Source organism: Lissotriton helveticus, chromosome 2_2 (assembly GCF_964261635.1).
Source record: "Lissotriton helveticus chromosome 2_2, aLisHel1.1, whole genome shotgun sequence".
NCBI classification, from domain to species: Eukaryota; Metazoa; Chordata; class Amphibia; order Caudata; family Salamandridae; genus Lissotriton; species Lissotriton helveticus.
Window position 1 is genome coordinate 486,780,415 of NC_136060.1, and position 25,362 is coordinate 486,805,776.

General features: G+C 45.4%; 1 protein-coding gene across 2 annotated transcripts in view; it reads left to right on the forward strand.

Moving 5' to 3' along the window:
• The first annotated feature begins 11,082 nt into the window (after window positions 1–11,082).
• LOC144821906 (uncharacterized) overlaps window positions 11,083–25,362 on the forward strand; it is a 545,035-nt gene continuing 530,755 nt past the window's right edge. The window contains exon 1 of one of the 2 annotated variants that reach the window (XM_078679053.1): window positions 11,083–11,180. The gene's annotated coding sequence lies outside the window, so the exon portion shown is untranslated. The remainder of the gene's footprint in view (window positions 11,181–25,362) is intronic. The other variant, XM_078679054.1, reaches the window with a different exon arrangement.

The following is a 25,362-nucleotide window of genomic DNA, read 5'->3' on the forward strand; positions in this document are numbered from 1 at the left end:
TTTTGTGATAGAGGCACACAAATCATACCAAACAGAGGTATTTTATTCTTGGGTTACATTCCCAGCAGCAAATGCAAGGACAAAAACAGTTCACTTCTACACAGAAGGGGATGCACCAGAGCAATACTGTCCATATGAGGACTTTGAAGTTCCGCTCCCGTACCAGAAACACTTATACTAGTTTAAAGGCACCCTACCCCATATAAGAGGCAGAGTAAGACTCAGTCGGCTCAGAAGAGAAGGAGCAAAATGGCCAATATTAGCAGCCTACACACCACATCCTGACATTGAAACAATGCCAGGACCAGACTTACTAATACTACTTCACAAAGAATTAATAAAACTTTACAGAAACATGACACAATTCGTCATGAGGACACTTACAGTCCAGCCAGCGATGGTAACAACAAATGCAGCTCACGTTCAAAACACAGCAACTAAAATTACAACACAAACATTACATACAGTAATGGGTAAGATGCCCGCAAAACATGAACACATGCCATTCTGGATAGCTCAGGAAATAACACAGCTAGAAGTATTCCCAAATACTAGCACTTATGAAAAACACAAAATGCTGACAATTTGCTTGCCCCCGGGGATAACACCACAAATAGAGGATTGTACCTCGTGGGGTACAGTTTTCGCAGTCATATATACCAGAACTCATGGTATCCCGTCATTAGCTGTAATACCAGATGTATTGAGGCAAATACAAAATGAGTATAGATAAGAGCCTGCTCTGAACCTAGGGATGAAGTTACTAGGTAACTATGCCCAGGTATCAGCAATAATATTAGCAAATTTTAAAGGGGAGGCAGCATCAGTGGCTATCATCCAACGCCTAAGGAAGTTCAGTCCTTTACAACAGGAACACGAATTACCAAAAATATTTCAAACTGCATATGCGGAATTAGGCAGGGATAGTTTGGGTGGAACAGCAACTGATGGGTAGTCCCGAGAAGGAGACATCCAAGCAGACACCTACATCTTCTTAAAAGAAGTCGATGATAACAAAAAACAAAAAGTAAAAAAAACAACAGATCTCAATCCTGAGTTAGATCTTCACCTCTTCGTACCTGAAGCACCAGACATCGGTGGGCATTTATCTAATGTGTCCCTGGTCACTGGCAAGTGACCCAGACTATGTCCCCTCTGCTTTCAGGTTCTTCTCAACTCCGATCCAGGCTTGGATCATACCAGACACTTTTAACCTTCCCGGCAGCAACACTCTCTTGCAACACGGCATAGAAAACGACAAAGATTTCTGACATCACTTGACCCCTATGCAACCGGCTCCTCTGGGATAGGTAACCGGTTCCTCTGTACTCTCAAGGGTGCTGGCCTTAGAACATTCTATGTTTAGCTGGGTTTGCTTGAAATCCTCTCCTAAGTGTCCTTAATCATTAAAATTCCAACTGTGACTTTCCCATAGAGTTGTACAGAACTCGTGTCTGTGTTCTCACACTGCACACGTCCTTCGTGGGTCCCCTGTGTCACTACCTTGGGTTGTTCCTTGGGGTCCCAGCGATTCTACGTGCTCTAGGCACTAGGTCTAGTCAAGTCGGGGTTGTGATACCACTTTAATATATGGTTTGGTCTCCCCCTGGGGCCCATTGTGTATTGTGCTATTTACTGTTGTTCTAGTGATTGTATATTGTGTGCTTTGTACACTAATCTCATAAAGAGGTTAGTAGAGAGTGTTTAGAAATAAATACATATATTTTATATATATACCTGGTCTGGTTCTCCTTTCATTTGGTCATTCATGAGGTTATATACTGGTAAAACAAGCTGCTTTACATTCCTTCGAGACTTAGCCTGAAGGCTGCTCTCCATAGCTGCCACTAGGATAGCTTTCAATAAAGGTTATCTTTAACCTAATCATCAATAAGGGTTGTTTGGACTGGTGCAAGGTGCCCACTTTAATTAGTGGACAGCATATACCAGGCCGATATCTCACAATTACCGGATCGTGTTTAATGAAACGGCGACCTGGAGCTCCGAACTGGTTAATAAGCCTATGGCCGATATCCTCTTGCGCACACACAACAGTGAAAGGCCGAGAGTGTTAGCCTTTCAGCTTTATTAAACGTGTGTTGACACGTCAGAGTCATGACGTCACGTGCCCCCGGCCACATGACAGAAGTAGAGACTCAAAGGCAGCACCATGAAGGCTGCGTCCTGGTACCTACGGCGCACCGGGCAGAACAATATTCCTGAGGCACACCACCCTTGACAAAGTAAGGCGGGGTCTGGGCAGTATGTGTGCAGGTACTGTGTTTGGGATCATAGCGAACATGAAGTGCCATGGTCAGTACTGTATGGCTTGATGAAATGTATACACGATTCCAGTGAAAGATGGTGTCTGTTTAAAGACCGTATCTTGGCATGGTGCCGAGTCCCTCGAGGGTATACAGAGAGTCCCTCAATCTTTAACCAGACCTTGAAAAAATGTCTGGAAAGCTTCATTATACCGGAAAATTCTGTATTGGTTCAACATATTGCTGACCTACTGGTGGCATCAAAGCCACAGGAGGCATGTGTCACTGATACTGTTGCCTTGTTGAACCATCTTGAACGAGGACACAAGGTTTCCTCAGTGAAATTACAATTTTGCAAGAAAGAAGTCCAATATCTAGGACACAAAATAGAGAAGGGAGTCAAAAAACTGACACCGGAACAAATTTGTGTAATTAAGGAAATGAATCCCCCACAAAACTCAGAAAGAAGAGCGAATGTTCTTAGGAATAGTGGGATATTGTGGGCAGTGGATTTTCACTGATTGCAAAACCTCTGTAGAGGTTGGCAAGAAAAGATGTGAAAGATCCAAATATAAAGGATGAGGAAAGTTTGAGAGCTTTTGTCCAACTGAAAAGCAGTCTGTGTCAAGCACCTGCGTTGGGAATACCAGATTATGCAAAGGAGTTTGCATTGAATTGTTGTGATAGAGATGGATGTGCACTTTCAGTATTAACCTAAAATCATGGAATAGCAAGACGTCCTGTGTCATACTTTTCCGCCACACTAGATTCAGTGGCTGCGGCATTGCCTGGGTGTTTGAAAGGAGTAGCAGCTACTTGCATGAGTCTGGAGCAAAGTGAAGTGTACTGACTGACTGACGATATTTATAGAGCGCACTTATGCCGAGGCGTCTTGGCGCTAGGTAGAGTGAGCCGGGAGTCGCCCTAAGATTAACATTGCATGAAGAGCCAGGTTTTTATACCCTTCCTAAAAAGGGTGTGCGAGGGCTGAAGTCGCAGTGAGGCGTGAAGGGAGTTCCATAATTTGGCTGCTAGGAATGAAAAAAGTTTCCCTCCCCATCTCACCCTTTTCATCCTAGGAAGAAGAACCAGCCCAATGTCCATAGACCTTAAACAGCGAGATGGGATGTAGCGGCGGGAGTAGTGGCTGAATGTCTGCCGCCCCACCTCCATAGAGGGCTTTATGCACTAGGCAGAGTGCTTTGAACTCCACCCGACGTCTCACCGGAAGCCAGTGAAGTTTCTTTCTACTGGGCGAGGTGGAATGGTGCTTGGGTAAACCATACAAGACTCGCGCTGGTACATTTTGCAGTGACTAAAGCTTATTGAGCTGTTTGACTCCAGCGCCAAGATAAAGGGCATTACAATAATCTATCCTTGATAGAATTAAAGCTCCAACCACCGTTTTCCTCAAGGAGAACAGGATAAATGGGAGAATCTTATGCATTACCTTTAATGTGAAAAAACAGGATGAGGCCACTTGATTTATTTGGGGGGCACACGTGAGATCTTTATCAATGAGAAAACCGTGATTTCTGGCCTTAGAAACCGGCAACAGGCACGTTCCGGCTTCAGAGGGCCACCAAAGTTGGCTCCAGATTGAAGCTTTCTGACCAAATTCTAGGATCTCGTTTTCTTCAGTATCGAGTTTTAAAAAAATCACGTTCATCCATGACATCAGCGAGGAGAGACAGTTGCAAAACCGCTCAGCTGACATGTTACAGTTTTGGGTAACAGACACCACTAGCTGCGTGTCGTCAGCGTAGGACATGAGCGCTAAACCATGACTTTTGACTAGACTAGCCAGCGGGCCACATAAATGTTGAACAGGGTAGGGGACATGGCCGAGCCCTAAAGACTCTACCTGGAAGAGTAAACCGTACCGACCTCATACCCTCCCAGTATATTATTTGGTCCTTAGGGGAGAGGAAAGATGTTAAAAGGGCCAAGGCCTTGCCACTGACTCCCACGGACTACAGCCTATTTATTAACACTGCATGATTTACAGTAGCAAAAGCTGCCGTGAGGTCTAACGGTATCAAGGCCGCCCTACCGCCCTTATCCATCACCCTACGTATCTTCTCTGTAGCCAAGATTAGGGCTGATTCTTTTGAATGCCAGGCTCTGAAACCATGCTGGGTGGAATCAAGGATGTTATTAGCCTCAAGGTAGGTCGTCAGCTCTAGGTTTATGGCTTTCTCCAAGATTTTAGAGGGTAAAGGTAAACAGGAGATCGGGTGGTAGTTTTTAGCCTCCAAGGGCTCCAGCGAGGTTTTTTTTTAGAATAGGTCTGATACAGGCCATTTTCCAGCCCAAAGGGAAGGTCCCTGATCCTATAACTAGATTTAATAGAGGGTTCAGCGATGTACTAACCTCATCCATAGCTAGATGTAAGATATATGGGGGACAGGGGTCAAGTGGGGACCCAGACTTGGTTAGTGAGAGTAAATCTTCCACTTGCTCTTCGCTAAGGACGGCGAATTGAGCTAGGCTACACTGGAGAGAAAGTTCTTAGTGTGTCTCTAACTGGTTTGTGCTGTTAGCCTCCGATGTGTTCAGAAGTTCCTCGTGAACCATCTGGACCTTGTTCTGAAAGAAGACCGCAAGTTTATCAACAAAAGTTTGATATGGGGCAAAGATGGTATCCGCGGGCAGCGCAACAGGGCGGTTACTGTTTTAAACAGTTTTTTAAGAGGAATTTGTGGATTCCTGAATTTTGGAAGTAAAATAGGCTGTCTTACCCGATACTATTGCTCCCTTCTATTCTTTTAGTGCTGAGCAGTGTTCGCTCTTATGCGCCAGAGTATACGTGGATCGCCAAATGCGTTCTTTAAGTCTGCATTTGATTTTAATTATTTTAAGCTCTGCACGGTACCAAGGAGATGATACAAGTCTTTTCCTGGCCATCTTGGTCACTACTGGTGCGAGAAGATTCACAGCTTGAGTAATCTACTTATTAAAATCAGTTGCTGCCTCATTGGGATCTGTACTACTGATAGGTTTCTCTTTTAAGGGCGTGGTCAGTTCTTGTTGAGATATTTTCTTCCACAATCGCAATTTGACCAAAGGAGGTCTATTCCTACGGCACAGAGCAGTGTTAAAGATATTAATAGCAAAGTGGACAGCATAGTGACTTGACCAGAGTAAGGGAAGGGAGCTAATCACTTCAATGTGGGCAAACCATAGGCTGGAAGTCTAGAGCGATTTCAAGAGGTCATTTTTCCTAGGGCAGCGCATGCGCGCTGCGCTAGGCTCGACCTAAAAAGGAGAGAAATATGCTGCAATGTCTTTAGATCGAGCACAGAGAGGAAAGCTTTGTCTCCTTAGAAAAGAAACTGCTTATGATCATTATTTCCTTGGTTCTAGTGAATGTGAACACACCTACGAAATTACAGGTGGGTGGGGATTCAAAGGGGGACATGATCCTGTATTTCCAGGAATCTATTTTGTGTGCAGTAAGAAAGCATACTACAAATTGCTTGATCACTTTTATCCAAGTTGTTATTTGGGGATTGTTTTTCCTAAGATATACCATGTTGACAAGAAAACTAAAGGAATGAAGGAAATATGACAAGGACTAACGCTTGAAAAGAGCAAGTTTCACGGAAATAATATGTGCATTCAGAGTAACCCCTATTGCTGGTATCAGGGCACCAAAAATATCTAACATTCGAAAATTGTCTACAGTAGTTAATCATCTATCAACTGATACTGCTAGAGGATTTCTGATGATTGATACTGAAATGGTTGCTATTATATCAATGGTTTTACAGAATCGACTTGCCCTTGACATATTATTGGCAAAAGAGGGTGGAGTCTGCGGAATGTTGAAAATTCAACACTGCTTTAATTATATACCTGACAAAAGCAAAGGTATTGAAGGATACATTAAGAATATTACGAATATTGCATGAAGACTTAACCCAATTGGAGGTTGATGGTAGAATGGACAGACTTAGTAAAGGTTTTTCGTCTATAAGTAAATGGGTTACAACTTTTGGTAGTTCATTATTATTACCAGTAGACTCAACAGTTTGATTAATATTGATGATAATGACGACTTACAAATGTTGCAAGGGAAAACATGAAAGGAAAAGAATAATAGGAACAAATAAACAAAAGGCAAGAAAAAGGAAGATATAAGATATAGAACAAGAAGAGGTGATAGGAAAATATTATGAAACAATGAACAATCTAGAGTCTAAAAGAGAAAAGGTCACTAATTTTTAAAACTGAAGGCACATGGTATGGTGGGTATTTTATGATGGCATATGCCATCAAAGGAGGGATTGATGGAGCGGGGATGCAGAAAAGCAACCTGCTTGAAAAAAAAACCACGTAATCTAATTGATCCAAGTGATGTGATACTAACTTGCAGCAAACACAAACACGTAGGTAGATTGCTGAATATGTGCAAATAATGTATTTACCGTATAAGAACACTAGAGCACATTTTATTACTTTGTGCAACGAAAAAACATAACAGTGCATGAATAAGCTATGTAGTACGTTGCACATTTTGAGTTTTACTCTAATAATATGAAAATACTGCAGGCAAACTAACACTGCAAAGAGAATAACATGGGTGAGCATGGAAGATGTGATTTAACAGTGAAAATTACAATATTAATGGCTATATTTGTTAATTTTATTATAGAGAATAGAAAAAAGGCCTCGTTAATTTAGCCTGACCACGAGCAAGAATGAGTAGGATCTGAAACGCATGAGCGCGCTGGACAAGTGGTGAAACACTCAAAGCGCCCGGTGAAGGAAGTGTCAAGGTTTACCCGTGGAAGCCATTGACAGCTTGCTAACTGAAGAGTCCGACCATGGGATTTGGCAGTCATTGGACCTTATGTCTCTTTATCTATCCACTAATCAATGCATTTATAATTGTGATGTTTTCTGAAATCTTCTAAATGAATGAAATTCTCTCGTGATCTCCTATGTTTGCATTGAATTAAGTAAATGTAGAATGAGACAAACTGACTATTAATGAGATAAACGTATACAATTACTATACAATTCTGTGATTATTTAGCTTAAATTGTTTATTTTAGATGAGTATTAGTTAGATGAGTTCATATTTTTGCCATCAACTTCTCAACTAATGGTCCATCGACCAAAGGAAGACACCAGGGACATAAAAAGCTCAACTAGCCCCACTAAGGTCAGTCCTTAACATGGCAGCCCGACTCATAACTGATGTAAAAAGATTTGAACACATCTTACCAACCCTCTTCGCACTCAATTGGCTTCCCATGGAAGGTAGATGTATTTTCAAACTGGCCTGCATCACTCACAAGACCCTTCACACCCAATTCCCAAACTACCTAAACAGCATACTAGTAGAAGCAGGGAAATCCAGAACTCTGAGAAGCGCCAACTCACTTCTGCTCATCCCTCCGAAACTGAAAAAGAAAACAACCCAGTACCGGTCCTTCTCTGGCAACGTACCGAGGATGTGAAACGCACTTCCGATTGACCTCACATGCAACCCCTCCTTCTCTTGCTTCAAAAAGGACTTGAAACTCTTTCTTCTCAACCAATACTTTACTGATCAAGGCAACCGTTCCAGGCATCAATAACCTAGTAGACTCCTTCCAGGATGGTGATTCTCTGACTGTGTCAGCCACCCGAGTCCTTTCCCCCTCTCTGGATACATAAGTACTTTGTCTTTGCCTTTATGCATCCGCATGTACAACGATGTTATGCAATTCTTTTTCTTTTCCTTTGTGTATGTAAAGCGCTCTGATACCCACGGGTCTAGCTAGCGCTATATAAAACGTTATAAATAAATAAAAAATAAGAGTTGATCTGCAGGTTTATTTGATACAAAAAAGGTTTGCTTAGTTTGATAACCGCATTCAGTGTCAACTCAAAAATCCAGCACATGAATCATTCAGGGACATTGAGTGTGAGCGCATGCGGATGGGCTTGGTGACTGATTATTTACCCATGAGAAACTCTGCTGTTGAGATTTAAAAATGTGTCCCCGAGTTTTTGCTCGCGCTGGATCAATCCCATCCATTCAAACTGCATATCAACGTTATTCTTCTTCCGCATTATCACACTTTAAAGTGGGAACTTCCAGTTACGAATCAAACTAGACCAACCCAAAGCACTTTAACGAACCCATCAACCCCACGCTTTCAAGCCGTCAGTCACGCTACAATAACGATCTGAACAAACCTGATCAATACATTGTTATTCGGGGGAAGTCTCGCCTGTTAGGAAGAAAACAGACAGGGTGACAAAAGAAATGAATCTTTCTCACCCACTATTAAACATGTGTCAATGTGGAGTCAGGAAATGGTGCAGAGCGGAATCCATCTCACTCACAGTACGCCATCCCCTGCACAGAGAAGATGCTGTGAACTTCGCAGTGCTAGATTTAAAAAATAAATACATTTAAAAAAAATTAAAAAAAGAAAAGTATGGACTGATTATTGGATGATGACTCTGCTTTTTGTTTTTCAATAAAATATTAAATAAAAAAAAGAAGTTCCTGGGCCCTGTCAGGAAGACACCGCAACTTGCACCACCCATTGCCCCTGCCAGGCTGCCAATGAAAGTAACAACACAACTACAAACCATCACACTCCAAAACGTGCAATGACCAGGGGCGTAACACAGGCCCCTGCAGCTCCCGCGTTGCAGGGGGTCCACGCTCCAGGGGCCTCCTCACTTACTTCATCATGAATTGAATGGTTATGGTGCGTGGTGCGCAGTGCGCACGGCAGCTTTAACAAATTAAATGGTGCGCAAGGCATGCATGCATGCCTGGCCCCCCGCCGGGCCTCAGAAGCTAATATCTATTAAATGGTACGCAATTTTCACAACTGCTGCACAGTGGCCCCTGAGGCTAGCTAGTGGCGTAATGAAAGTTGAGGGGGCCCCCCCCTGCAAAAATACGGTAAAATGCTACATAGAATTCATATGCCAAATAGAGAAGAAACACAGGACAAGAAAACAAGCAGAACAACAAACAAGTTACTTACCTTTGCTAACGCCTGTTCTGGTAGAGACTCAATCGCACTGCATTTTTCTTACCTTAGAATATTCCACAGGCGTCAGACGGAATCCAGAAAGAACTGATGGCACATATGTGCCTGGAGGTGACGGAAACGGCTCCTCGTCTGCGCCGGATGTGTCACACAGATGGAACATTGCCTCCGATTCCAAGGGTTTGAGATAGGTTGGAGGCATTTACAGCATCCAGTAAATTCTGACAACATGCTAGGAGGTATTTATTGCGTACTTAAATGTCTAATATTCTGAAATTAATCTTTGACCACAGGGGATTCATTAAAAAGGTCAAATTATGAAAGCATGACTATTTACTGCACGTTTTCCCCAGGTTTGAGCTGCGGAAATAAACCAGCGGAGAGTTAGAGGAGGTGCGGTAATTACTGATGCACTTGGAGTTTCGAAATTTAAAGTACATCAAAGTTCAACACCCAATTTAAACTTTTGAGCTTAGCTTGTAATGGTGCTACATACTGGATAAGCAAGACACTGCCATGGTTTATCTTTCCTTAATTGGTGTACCCTGGAGAATGGAAATAGCTAGATAAGGGCATATTGAGGATACCACAGTATGATGGGAAGAAATGCTTATAATAAATGTTTTGATGATTTAAAAAAAGACGAATATTTGGTGTTCTTTTATAACAAGACGCTACACAGGATCTCTGAAATATGCATCAGAAACTGGCTTCTGGTCTGTGTTTCATTACGATTTCCACATTTTGATTTTGCTACTAAACCAAAATTAAAAGCCAAACATACATCTTTTTAATTAAAAAAAAGGAGCATGCAAATTCGACTCATGTAAAGTGCACCAAAACTGCCATTTGTTTGAAGTTTTCTCGAAAATAACATAGTTTTGTATTCCAGCTTATGTGGAAACGCTGCTAATGTGGCTTGCATACCTCGAAGCATCACACTCTACGTATGTGATACATTTCAGCAATGAAGTGTTTTTAGGTATTTATTATTGACATTTCTTTTCTGAATATGCAGTTTGCTCATTCCACTGCACATCTTTTGCCTGTAACTCTCTGGTCGTCCTGCTTCTTGCTCGTTCCTTGCTTATACGTCGTCTCCCTGCCCACACATCTTTCAGCCAGCTGCCGTCCTACACAGTCTGTCTGTCCCTGTCCCCAGTTCTTCTCAGCCTGCACCCATCAGCATCTGTCCTGCCCACACCTCTGCTATCTCTGTCTGCACTTCTACCTGGCCGTTCCTTTCTAAGTCTGCAGCCCATTCCCTTCACAGCCTGCATGACTCCTTCTCCATACCTTTCCCAGGCTGCACCTCGCTGACCTCTACTCTCTCCCTTCCCGCGCCTCTACCTGCCCACCCTCTCCCAACCTGGGGCCCTTCCTGACTCTCGCTATGCCTGCACCTTTCTCTACACGGACTTCATGGTCACAGGTCACACGTCTCTCAACGTTCACAAATCTTGCACATATCTCTACACCCCGCACGTCTCATCCAAGCAGAGGCGGCTAGGCTGGTCGCCACCCATGGACTCTCCTGCTACTAGGCTCGGTCTCGGACGCAGCGCAGACTCTAACTCACCTGACCTGAGGGCTGGGGCTGGGCTTACTTCAGTAGGCGCGAGCAGGACGGCCAGGCAGCAGGGCAGGGTTAGCCAGGCAGGGGCGGGGGTAGCTAATAAATTCATTTAAAATATGGCCGCCGGTGACGGACTTCGACAGTCCGGTCTAAGAGCGGCTGCGTGGCTTGGTCTTCTTGGGATGCCTCACACGCACTTTTTATTGCGCGCGCACAATACGCATGTCTGGAGTCAGACAAATTCAAATCACGGATTGGTCAACAGCTCTGCCCCCACCCTGAAGAGCGCACACGCGTCCGGGAAGCAACTGCGCGTCGCCCTGTAAAGTACACGTAAGTTCTTTATTTGATTGTCAACATAGCACGCTACGGCGCACTCATGTTTTAGCACCCGCTCAGTGTTCCATCATTGTGCACGCACTCTTGAAGAGAATGTTTCTCTTCAAAAGTGCGTCCCCTCGAGTCAATCCTGTATACAGTTTATGTTTAGTGGTTTGTGTCAGTTATTACCTGGAATTAACTTGAACAGGCTGCGCTCCTGTGTTCTGCTGTGTATTACTTAAATAAAGTATTTCCTAATACTTTCACCGTCTGCTTCCTGTATCAATCGCTCTTCACATATTGGCGACAAGCATCTCGGCAACTCCGGCGATTTTACCAGCATTTCACCATTTTTGCGCATCCTTCTTAAATACCTTCAATTTTTGTGTGCACCGCGCTAACCTCAATTTTGATCTGCTACTGCATTCCTGGAAACCTCGTCATCCTGTAGCACTGCGCTGAACCGTGAGGCATTTCTTCTCTTTTCACAGTTTTGGGATACCAGCGTTTGATTTGTCTAGCGGCCAACCACGCGTATGACATCATCTTCAACGTCATTACGCTCAAGCCCAGACAGCCAGGTTTATTCACTCGTCTCTATAACAACGCTGTAACGAGTGATTTTAAAGTTGATTTTCTTCAACCAGTGACCCTCAAGTTACTTTTAAACAGCGCACACCTAATTCAAAAGGTATTTGCTTCATATTTACAAAAGAAAAGACTTTCTACATTTTTAAAAAAGTATTTGTTTTATATTTACAAGTTAAAAGACTTCCTGCATTTCATTTTAACTACATGTTATATACTGTTATTACTATTTCACAAGAAATTTAAAAGCTTCCTGTTTTAATTACTTTATCATGGCCACTAGTCAACAAATTGTTTATTTAAACCATTTTTTACCCAATCCTGGTAAACCTAAAGAGTCATGGAAGTTATGGTTCATAAGTTTTGAAAATTACTTAGTGGCCATTGGAGCAGATGAATACTCTGCAAAAAGGAAGCTGGCCATTTTATATAGCCATTTGGGTACTGCAGGAAAAGAAATTTTCAACAATCTTCCATTGTCTGTACCTCCATCAGGAGATGGAGAAGGATGGAATGTTTTCACAGATGCAATTTCAAGATTGAATAAAAAATTTATTGATCAACCAAGTATTATGATGGAGCGTTTCAACTTCATGAAAAGGAAACAACATCAAGATGAGTCTGTGGAAGACTTCATCTCTGTTTTAAGAAATTTGGCTGCGGAATGCAATTTTGGAGCATATCTAGATACTGTTTTAAGAGACCAGTTTGTCTACAACTGCTATCACAAAAAAATTCAAGAAAGAATTTTAAGTTGTCGTGACCCCACGTTAAATGAAGTGTTGGATATGGCCAAAAGTGTAGAAAGGTCGATTGTTTCTTCCAGATGCATCACCGATGGAAATTCTCTTCAACATGAAAAGGATGTACAAATTAATGCTGTTCTTCAAAAAAACTCATCATTTAAACCTTTTCAAAAGAAATTTAATTCTTATTGCTTTAGATGTGGATCAAAAAGCCACCTTAGTAACAGCCCCACATGTCCTGCGTTGGGTAAAAAATGTACTTTTTGTAGCAAAATTGGCCACTTTAATATTGTTTGCAGAAACAGGAAAGGTGTTAGAATCAATAACCTTTCTTCTGTTGAAGACCCTAATGAAAATGTTTCCAACATTGAAATGTCTGTCTTGCAATCTCCATTTGATGATCTTCACATTAACTCTATTCAAAATGTTGATTCTAACCTGTCTATTCCTGAAAGGAAAATTCTCTCCATTGATTTAGTTGAACTTGATCTAGACACTACACTTGTCAAAGACCCCACTTGCTGTGTAATTGTTGATGGTGTAGAATTAGACATGATGGCAGATTCAGGGGCACCTGTTACCATCATCTCTAATACCTTATTTGATGAAATCTGGAGCAAGAATGTAACTTTATCTCCTCTTGACATCATTCCCAAAGCCTATAATAAGAAACGTATTGACATGTTAGGATATTTTATTTCAAGAATTGAATGTTTAGGTAGGTTTACTAATACAAAAATATACATTGCCATTGATGGAAAACTTATTGTTGGATGGCAAGATTTGGCTAGAATGGGTTTGAAATTGGTTCCTGGTTCTGACACACCAGTCCAAATCAATAAAACCTCAATTTTTAATGTGGTTCATGAAGAAAACTTGGAGATTCAGAGTTTAATATCTGAATTTCCAGAGGTTCTCAAAGATTCCGTGGACTACATCAAAGATTTTGAGCATCTGATCAGATTGAAACCCAATGCCATTCCTGTCTGTCATAAACTGAGAAATGTTCCTTTAAATGTAAGAGATGACCTTAAAAAAGTATACATATTCATGGTAAAAGAACTTGACTACTTGGGCCATAGTATTTCTACATATGGTATTAAACCAAAGATTTGTTTAACCAAAGCTATTTCCAATGTTGCTGTCCCTAAAGATAAGAATGCCCTAAGGTCATTTCTTGGACTTGCTGAGTACTATTCACGATTCATCCAAAATTATTCTCAATTTGTCCAACCTCTCCGCACCTTACTCAAGAAAGATATCAAATTCATTTGGTCTGAAGAAACTAACAAGGCTTTTGACACTGTTAAAAAGGTTATTGTTGAAACACCTGCACTATCATCATTCAATCCAAGTTTAGAATGTACCATTACCATTGACGCAAGTCAAAAGGGTTTAGGTGCAGTGTTAACTCAAAGAGACTCTTGTAGGGAGAATACTATAGGTTTTGCGTCAAGAGCCTTAAATGTAGCTGAGTCTCACTATAGCACTATTAAAAGAGAAGCCCTTACCTGTTCTTGGGCAATTGAAAAATTCAAAACATTTATATGGGGCTCTCACTTCATTCTCCTCAGTGATCACAAGCCCTTACTTCATCTTCTCAATATTTTGTCTAGACTACATGAGTACAATTTCACCATTAGACACATTTCAGATGGCAATAATTTGCATGCTGTTGCCCTTTCAAGAATTACTTTACTTGAAAATGATGTTGATGATGATTCCGTTGATGACGTTGAGTATGTTGTAGCATCCATAGAAGAGTTGGTCCTTTCACCTTTTTGTATATCAGAGACTGAATGGAAACATAGTTGCTCTGAGAATTCAGTTCTTCTCAATGTTAAAAATCTAATTGTTTCTGAATGGCCAAGAATTCGCTCTCTCCCTGCGTCCTTGAAAGTCTTTGCTCAAGTGTCTAATGAACTTTCCATTGCAAATGATGTCATTTTTAGGGGTGATTTATGTGTTCCTCCTTTGGGTATTAAGAAAAAACTTTTTGACTTTACTCATCAGAGACACCTTGACGTTGGCAGCACCTCAAAGAAATTGAAGGAACACTTTTGGTGGCCTGGTCTAAATGGTGATGTTGCTAACTGGATTGGGTCTTGTTCTACTTGTCTGGTTTCAGACAAGCACTGGAAGACAACCCTTTTACCGTTGCATACAGTTCCTTTTCCTTCTGAAGCTTTGCAAAAGCTAGATATTGACTTCTCTGGTCCTTGGAAGATTTTAACTAGTAATAAACGTTTTATTGTGTCACTAGTTGACTATCATTCTAAGTGGTGTGTTTTTAACTTCTTAGACTCTCCCACTTCTGTTACTGCCATTGATTTTCTCAGTAAAGTTTTTCTCTCTGAGGGTCCCCCTAGAGAGCTGGTCAGTGACAATGGCTCTCATTTTTATTCATCCTCGTTTGAATCATTCCTCAAGTCTTATGATATCAAACATCTTAAAGTGACATTATACTCTCCTTCTTCCAACGGACTAGTCGAGAGAATGAATAGGTTTTTCAAGGAGAGAATACAGACCACTATGTCTTCTAGTCTAGATGTAGAAAAATTCCTTAGGGGCAAATTATGGTCTTATTTAGTTAACCCTCATAGTACAACTAGTGTTTCCCCTTTCAGACTCCTGAGGAAGAGAAATCCTAATGAGAACATTTGCCCTTCTTGGTTAAAAGATTTGAAAACTCAGGACAACTCTTGTTTAGCTTGTCTTGACAAAGAAATTGTCAAAGTAAATGTTGCTTCTAAGCAATTATCCCAAGAAAGAAATTTTAATTCAAAGTTTCTTTCTTCTGTTCAGCCATTCCATATTAGAGACTGGGTCAAGATTAAGTTTAATAACAAGGTTAAAAAGAAAAAAAAAAAAAAAAAAGGCCTTTCGACCTTCTCCTTACACACACAGGTCCTTAAAGTATCTAAGGGATCTCTCTTTCTTAATGGAAGGGAGTGGTGGAATAAACGTGTCATTGTCAGACTCACTCCTGAACAAACAAGGAAAATTTCCACTACCAAATATGTAAATGAACCGTCCTCTTGTTCATTTTTCCCTTTAGGTACCACCTCTGATGAAGACACACTTGCTAATAATTGTTCTTCTTCTTCTCGAAATTCACTTCCTAATTCAAACTTTGTTTCAGATTCTCAGATTAAAGAAACAACATGTGATGCTGCTGATGACCCTCATGTTGTTACAACTTCTTCTTCTCTTGTTTCCTCTGACAGGTCTCACAGGAATTGTTCTCTCCCAACTCGTTTTAAAGATTATTTTCTTTCTTAAATATTGACTTTTTATTGTCATTTTGTTTTCTTTTATTTATGTAAATAGGGAGAAGATGTAAAGTACACGTAAGTTCTTTATTTGATTGTCAACATAGCACGCTACGGCGCACTCATGTTTTAGCACCCGCTCAGTGTTCCATCATTGTGCACGCACTCTTGAAGAGAATGTTTCTCTTCAAAAGTGCGTCCCCTCGAGTCAATCCTGTATACAGTTTATGTTTAGTGGTTTGTGTCAGTTATTACCTGGAATTAACTTGAACAGGCTGCGCTCCTGTGTTCTGCTGTGTATTACTTAAATAAAGTATTTCCTAATACTTTCACCGTCTGCTTCCTGTATCAATCGCTCTTCACACGCCCGCTTGCACTCACCCACCATTTATTATAAAGAGCCTCAGAGGGCCTCGACTGGGGCCGTACACCATTTCTTAAAAGACTTAGGGGCCCCAGTTGGGGCCAGCCACCATTTATTAAGAGCCTCAGGGGCCCCGGGCGGGGTCCCGCAGCGCGCGTGTGAACTGTGCAGTAGATGTTGTTGCGCAAATTGCGCACCATTTAATAGTTATTCGCTTCTGAGGCCCGGCGAGGGCCCAGGCATGCATGCATGCCTGCCTTGCGCACCATTTAATCTATTAAAGCTGTCGTGCACACTGCGCACCATTACCAAAGTGAGGGGGCCCCTGGAGCGCGGGGCACCCCCCCGCATCGCGGGGGGCCTGTGTTACGACCCTTGCTACCAACACAACTACTAACCATCACACTCCTACAAGTGTGAAAATTGAAACTATTTCAGGACCGCAAAGCTATAAGAATGGCGTGGGTGGCAGATATTAGTATTTTTATTGTGTACTGAATACAAAAAACAAGCATTGGCATAGCAATGTTTAACTAGAACTTTTGGCTTTGTTGTAGAGCATTATGGCTGCTGGGCATCATGTTGAAAAGTTATAACAAAAAGTGTTAAGTATTTTTGTTACCTGTATACAAACCAAGACGACATTAATTACAACTGAACAACCGGATTAAAAAATAGATTTTAACATAAAAAATGTCTTCTAGTTTTTTTGTACTTGCACTGCTGGGCAACTTCTTCCTGCCTGTTGACATGCTTGTTTGTTATCATTTTTTTAGTTATGGGGGTGCGGGACATAAATATTGGGTGAGTTGAGGTTGTAAAACAGTAATTTAATTACAACACGAGCAGCGGACGGACACTAGGGGAGAATCAACAGATGCCAGATTCCAAAGGCAGACTGACGTGATGCTTAGGTGATACTTCGGTGGTGCGCTGATGGAAAATGGTTGTGGTGAGTGATGTTTGGTGCTCAGGTGGTGCCGCTATATTGTGTGGATTGGAGGAACATTGTGGATTGTGGAGTAGTGGAGTTGAAATATGTTGTTTGGTGTGTAATTATGTGGTGTGTATTGGAAATGTGTGGAGTTGAATTGTGTGGCCTGGAACTGTGGTGTTGAGAGAAATTATGCTTAGTGAAATTGTGTCATGGCGAGGAGTGCATTTATGTTGATGGGGAGTGTATTTATGTTGCATTGAGTAGAGTGCAATTATGTGGCCTGTAATTATGTGGCACTGAGTGGTATTGTCCTATTAATTACCGGTAATCTTCATTACCCCGGGTCCCGTTGTCCTCGTCCCCTTCATACTTACAAGTGAGATATCCTATCTCCAAGATAGGAAAAAAGAAAAGCAGGAATGCTGGTACACCCCTCCCCCTCCCTACTGAGAGTACATAAGGGTACATTACCCAGCATTCCTCCTGAACCACCAAGCCCCAGATGAGGGCCGGAAAGTCCGAGAGGGAGGGATGGATGGATGGTATGAAGGGGACGAGGACAACGGGACCTGGAGTAATGAAGATTACCGGTAAGTAATAGGACATTACCCCCAGGTCCCTCCTGTCCTCGTCCCCTTCATACTTACAAGTGAGAATACCCAAGCAGCAATCGGCCATCATCACACAACAAACCACCAGGACACAGAACCACAGCAAACCCAGCAGTTTATTGAAAACAGCACAGTAACAAAGAAAAAAAGGAGGGATCAGGAACACACAGCCCAAAGAACCCCCAAACCAAAGTTAGTTTCATCCCCCAGAACATTCTGAATTCGGTAATGTCTAACAAAGGTATTAGCAGAAGCCCAAGTAGCGGCCCTACAAATCTCAGAAGGGGACACAACACGAACCTCCGCCCAGGAAGCAGCCACCCCCTGCGTAGAACGCCCCTGAACACCAGCAGAGGGAGGGGAACCAGAAAGGGAATAGGCCAAAACAATAACCTGCTTCAACCAACGACCAATGGAAGAAGTGGAAGCCCGGCAACCCCTGGAGAATACCCCAAAGGAAACAAACAGGGAGTCAGTACGCCGAAAGGCTCGAGTACGGTCCACATTGACCCTCAAAGCATGGCAAACATCCAGCAAGGACCAGGGAAGGTCGTCCTCATCCACCTGAACAGAACACAGGGCAGGCAAGACCAGCTCCTGAGAGCGATGGAGCTGGGAGGAAACCTTAGGAACAAAAGAGGAATCCAAACGAAGAACAACCCCATCAGCAGAAATAGAAAGAAAAGGCTCCCGAGCCATCAAAGCCCCCAGCTCCCCCAGGCGATTAGCAGAAGTAATAGCCACCAAAAAAACAACCTTAAAGGTGACAAACTTCAAATCAACCTCCTCCAAATGCTCAAAGGGAGCAGCCACCAAGGCCCTCAAAACCAAAGGGAGGTCCCAAAGAGGAAAAGAAGGTCGAACCACAGGACGGGAATTCGCAAAGCTGCGCAACAAACGGCCATCAACATCAGGCAGATTCGCCCAAGGGGCACGGAAAGCCCGAATAGCAGCCCGCAGAGTCGAGACAGACAAACGCTTCTCGAACCCATCCCAAAGGAACAGAAGAACATCAGGCAAAGGACAAACCAAGGGAGACAACGCCAGACCTAGACACCAACGCTTGAAGTTCCCCCAATGCCAGCCATGGGACTGAAGAGTAGAAGGCTTCCGGGACTGCTGAATAGCCAAAGCTAAATGCTCGGGGAGACCCCTGCCTCTCAACCTCCAAACCGACAGCCAAAGCCGCCAGAGGGGCAGCATCGGAGAGGACCGCAAGGGAGACGGAGGGAAGGGGAAGAACCAAGGACCCTGAACCGCCAATAACTTCAGAGTCGGAAACCACGACCGGCGGGGCTAGAAGGGAACTACCACCACCACCACCTCCCGATCTTCCATCAGCAACCGAGACATAAAGCAAGAGATCAGAGCAAGGGGAGGAAATGCATACAGCAGGCCAGAAAGCCAAGGGAGGGTCAGGGCATCCACCCCCCAAGATCCCTCCTGAGGAACCCGGGAGAAGAACCGTGGGAGCAGAGCATTGAGCCGGGAAGCAAAGAGGTCCAGAAAGGGTAGACCAATCCTCACGCACACCAGATGAAACGCCACTGGGGTTAAGGCCAACTCCAGGGAGGCAGGAAAAAACCGACTGAGGGCATCCGCCACCCCATTGTCCACCCCCCGGACATGCACAGCCACCAGAGACAAAAGATGGCCCTCCGTCCAGCAAAAACCAACGGGGACACCACCGCGTTCAGGGACCGAGAACGGATACCCCCCTGGTGATTCAAGTAGGCCACGGTCACCGAGTTGTCCGACCGAACCCACACATGCTGGTTTAACAGCAGGCGCCGAAACCCCAGGACAGCCCGACACACCGCAGACAACTCCCGCCAGTTTGAGGACCGCCGACCCTCCGGCAGGGACCAATGACCCTGAAGGAACGCCGACTTCAAAGTCGCCACCCAGCCCAGAGCACTGGCATCCGTAGTAAGGACCACCCGAGGCGGAGACTGCAGAGGCAACCCCCTGGCCAGATTGTCCGACAGAGTCTACCAGCGCAGGGCAGGAAGGATCGACAGACACCGGAACCAAAAGGGATAAATCCCGAGACAAAGGATCGCACCGAGCCAACAGGTAGGACCAAAGAGGCCGAAGATGGAAACACGCCCAAGGCACAGTGAACACCGTAGCCGCTATCAGACCCAAAAGGCACAACCAAAGACGGACCGGGAAGGACCAACCCACCAGAAACCGATGAGCCAGGGAACACAAGGTCACCACCCGAGCCACCAGCAGGAAGACCTGATTCAGATCCGTGCGGAAATGAGCCCCTATGAAAGTCAGGTCCTGAGAAGGCAGAAGTTGACACTTGGGGAGATTCAACAGGAACCCATGGGCCCGCAAGGCGGAACACACAAACCCCTGACCCCTCAACAACTGAACCTTGGATGGAGCATGGAGGAGCCAATCGTCCAGATAAGGGTATACCATCATCCCCTGAAGGTGCAAGAAAGCCACCAAGGGATCCACCACCTTGGTAAACACCCGGGGGCCGACCTCAGGCCGAATGGAAGGACCTGGAATTGGCAATGGACCCCCAGAACACAAAACCTCAGGAAAGGACGAGAAAGAGGGTGGACTGGCACGTGATAATAGGCATCCTGAAGGTCCAGAGTGCACATGTAATGACCCCGGAGAACCAGGGGAATCACTCGCTGAAGAGTCTCCATCTTGAACGGGATCCGCAGCACACATTTGTTCAGGGCCTTCCGATCCAGAACAAGACAAAACCCCCCTGTCACTTTGGGAACCAGAAAAATGATGGAATAAAATCCCCGACCCCTCTCCCCAGGAGGAACCACCTGCATCGCCCCCTTGTCCAGCAGAGACCTGACCCCCAGAGACAGCTCCTCCCTTTTGGATGGACAGGACGGCCAGGGAGTCGGGCGGACCCCCAAGTCCGGAGGAGAGTCAGAAAACACCAAGATGTACCCCAGGCGGATAATGTCCAGGACCCACAAGTCTGAATAGGAGGTCATCCAGGCTGGAAGAAAGAACCGAAGCCGACCTCCGACCAAGGATCCGGCTTCAGACGCCAGATAGTCAGGAACGAGGATTAGCAGGCGGGGACTTCGCCTTCTTGTCCTGACCCCTACCAGACTGAAAACGACCCCTGCCCCTGGCAAAAGGCCTGCTAGAGGGAGGATGGAAGAAGGGCTTAGGCCTGGAAGAAGTCGGCACAGCAGAAGACTGCTTGAAAGAGGAAGAATGCTTCTTCTCCTTAAACAGCCAATGTAACTTGCCCTCCAATTCCTCACCAAACAACATAGAACCCTTAAAGAGCAACCGCAGAGCAGCAGACTTCTGGGCCGAATCCATCTTCCAGTCTTTCAGCACCAAGTTACGACGAGCAGCCACACAAGCACCACCAGAACGAGCGGAAGCACGCACCACATCAAAAGAAATGTCAGACAGAAATTCCACCTGACGCTCAATATGAGACCGAAGAGCCGTACAGTCAGTGGCATCATCCATAGACCCATACAAAGACTTCAAGTCCTGGGAGCACTCCCCATCTCCAACAAAGCGTCCTGAATAAGCCTCTTCATCCTGGCATCACCACCCAGGGAATGACGCCTGGAACGCGCAGGAGAAGGAGATGAGGAAGACGAAGGCGAGGAAGAAGAGGAGGACTAAACCACATGCCTGCTCTTCTTGGCATGTTTACCCATGATGCACGAGGAGCAGCAAGCCACCCCTGGAGCCGAACCAAAGGCCGACGAAGCCCAGCGTGCCCCGCACAGGAGTATGACCTCAGCAACGTAGAACAGAAGCGAGGCAGCCCACAGGCAGCCCAGGACCACCGGAAAGGGCAGAGGCAGCCTGAACAAGGACTTCAGAAGCGAGAACCAAAACTGCAGCACCTCGCACCAATCAGCCCAAAACAGAATGCAGGCAAAGCAGAAACAAAGGCAATGGTTAAATAGAAAAAAAACGCTACGCAGTACTCACAGGAAGGGCCGGCAAGCACCTCAGTCCACCACCGCCAGACGCATACTGAATATGCCGGACTTCCTGCACCAAACAAAGGAAGTCAGGCAAGCCCCGGAAGGAAGCACCCCAGCCGCACGGAGGCCGCTGCACTCCCGGAGCTGAAGCAGGAAACAGCCGCATCTTCGAGATGCCCGGCAAAACGAAGACGGGCCAGGACACCACCAGCGCAGAAGAGACATCCTCCAGAAGAAAAGGAACCACTGGGCAGTGTCACCAAGGCTCCCCCCAAGCCCAGCAGGGTGAGAGACCAAGAAGACCAGCACAAACCCGGAGCCCAGCAACAGGTAAGCCCCAGGAGCCTCCAGGCTCCCGGTTCAATTCCATACTGTCGGAAGACAGAAAAAAGAACAGGAGGAATCCTGGGTAATGTACCCTTATGTATTCCAAGTAGGGAGGAGAGGGGTGTACCAGCATTCCTGCTTTTCTTTTTTCTGTCTTGGAGATAGGATATCTCACTTGTAAGTATTAAGGGGACGAGGACAGGAGGGACCTGGGGGTAATATTGTGGAGTGTAATTATGTTGTGTGTAATTATGTGGTACTGAATGGTATGTGATGTGTATTTATGTTGCACTGAGTAGAGTGTAATGATGTGGTGTGTAATTATGTGGCATTGTGGTATTATGTGGACTGTATTTATGTTGCATTGAATAGTGTATGTGACGTGTAATTATGTGATATTGAGAGGTATTATGTTGAGTGTATCAATGTTGCATTGAGTAGAGTGTAAATATGTGGCGTGGAATTATGTGGCCCTGAGTGGTATTATGTGGAGTGTATTTATGTTGCATTGAGTAAAGTGTAAATATGTGGTACTAAGTGGTATGGGGGGTGCATTTATGTTGCATTGAGTAGAGTGTAATTATGTGGCGTGTAACTATGTCACACTGAGTGGTATTATGTGGAGTGTATTTATGTTGCATTGAGTAGAGTGTAATTATGTGGCATGTAATTATGTGGCACAGTGGTATTATGTGGAATGTATTTATGTTGCCTTCAGTAGCGTGTAATTATGTGGCACTGATTGGTATTATGTGGAGTGCATGTTACATTGAGTGCAGTGTAATTATGTGGTATATAATTATGTGGCACTGAGTGGTATTATGTGAAGTGTATTTATGCTGCATTGAGTAGAGTGCACGCGGGTAGCTACCACCAGCATCACACAAGAAAGTTATCTCTGGCACCACGGTGGGACAGCAACCACTGGCATCACGGGGGGACAGCAACCACTGGCACCACACAGGAACAGAACCACTGGCACCACACAGGGACAGAACTGGAACCACACAGGGAGAGAACGGCACCACACTGGGACAGAACCACTGAAAGCACACGGGGACGCCTTTGAAGATTAACCTACCGTGACCAGGCATTCTGTTCTGCAGCCTCCACCGCCGCTGTGAGGTAAACGGCAAAACTCCTGACTTTCTGGCCGTGAGGGGAACGGCTTAACGAGACCACATCCCCCAGAGGGCTTTGCAACCGGCATCCGCGTCACCGCGCCAGGGGGTGCGATAAAAGGACAGCTGCCCTCCCGCGGCGCGGGACGGCGCGGGCGAAGCCCCGGCCAAGGGCGAGCCCATCTGTGCCCGTCAGGAGCCGGAAAAGGCAGGGCCACCCCCCTTGGCAGACACCGCAGCCCGCAACCTCAGACAGTGGATCGACGACTGCGTCAACACCCTCGTACCGCTCAAGAAAACCTCCAACAGCCATGCCAGCAAGAGAGCCACCTGGTTCACCGACGAACTCCAGACCTCCAAACGCGCATGCTGGAAACTGGAGAAAATATGGCTCCACAAACGCATAATGGACAACCACGCAGCCCTCAAGGACGCCACCCGCAGACATCACCACCTCATCAGATTAGCCAAGAGGTCCTCCTTCAAAGACCGCTTGGATAACAACGCACACGACAGCAAAGAGCTCTTCAGCATCGTAAAGGAATCCTGCCCTCACAAGAACTGTGCGACTCACTAGCCATCTTCTCCCATCGCAAGATCGCCGACATCCACGACCGCTTCAACACCACAACCGCCCCGACTACGCCAGACTCCACCTCCCCTGTGAACACCACCAGCCCCAACCACCTGACCTCCGGGTCCAACATCATGTCGACGAGACACGCAAGGTCATGAACTCCATCTACTCAGGGTCTCCGTCAGACCCGTGCCCACACCACGTATTCAACAAAGCAGACGCAGCCATCGCACCCCAACTACAGAAGGTCATCAACATCTCCTTCGAAACAGCAACATTCCCGGAAAGCTGGAAGCATGCCAGACCCGTGCCCACACCACGTATTCAACAAAGCAGACGCAGCCATCGCACCCCAACTACGGAAGGTCATCAATATCTCCTTCGAAACAGCAACATTCCCGGAAAGCTGGAAGCACGCCGAACAAGCAACTGGCCAGCCACCTGGAAGACAACATCTTGGACCCATCCCAATCCGGATTCAGACGAAACCACAGCACCAAGACAGCCCTCATCACCGCCACAGGCGACATCAGGCGCCAACTAGACAACGGCGAAACATCAGTCTTCATCCTCCTGGACCTATCAGCCGCCTTCGACGCGGTCTGCCATTGCACTATAAAGATACACCTCCTAAAAGCCGAAATCCAAGAGAAGGCCCTTGACTGGACCACATCCTTCCTCTCCGGCAGACCTCAGAGCGTCCGCCTCCCACCCTTCCAATCAGAAGCCACCGACATCATCTGTGGCGTCCCCCAGGGCTCATCCCTCACTGTTCAACATCTACATGGCCCCCCTCGCACAAGTGGCCCGCCATCACAACCTCAACATCATCTCCTACACCGATGACACCCAGCTCATCCTCTCCCTCACCAAGGACCCACACACCGCCAAAACCAACCTTCACGAGGGAATGAAGGCTGTCGCCGGCTGGATGAGGAGCAGCCGCCTGGAGCTGAACTCGGACAAGACTGAGGTCCTCATCCTCGGACCCACCCCCTCAGCCTGGGACGACTCCTGGTGGCAGACCACACTGGGAACAGCACCAACACCCACAGACCATGCACGCAACCTAGGATTCATCCTCGACTCCTCCCTCTCCATGTCTAAGCAGGTCAATGCCGTCTCCTCCTCCTGCTACAACACCCTCCGCATGCTCCGCAGGATCTACAAGTGGATCCCAACCGAAACTTGGTAAGCAAAATAACGATGGATTAAACCCAGATCTGTGACTGGGGGTGAATGTTTTGCCATTGTGCAACATTCCGTGTATCATCTTGTGTGTTTTGCTGTTCACCCTATGTGGGAAGGGTATGCCCAGACGTGGGTCCCGTGCTCACTACGCCACTGGCTGATGAATGCTGATAGCCAGAAACTGGTCCTAGGATGCTTGATTCCGGTCCAGAGAAGACATGGCTCGGCAGTTCGGTCTGGACTGTTCCCATGAGGCACAGGGTCAAGAATGATTTGCATATGGCCATATCTGAACTGGGGTGGCTTGGTGAGCAAAATAACGATGGATTAAACCCAGATCTGTAACTGGGGGTAAATGTTTTGCCATTGTGCAACATTCCGTCAATCATCTTGTGTGTTTAAAAGACGCAAATATGCCATTAACACCTAGAATAATAGTCCAAAGTGGACCTGAAACACCCGCCCTGCCAAATTCAATCTCTATAGCCCCAAACCTAGCACTATATGATG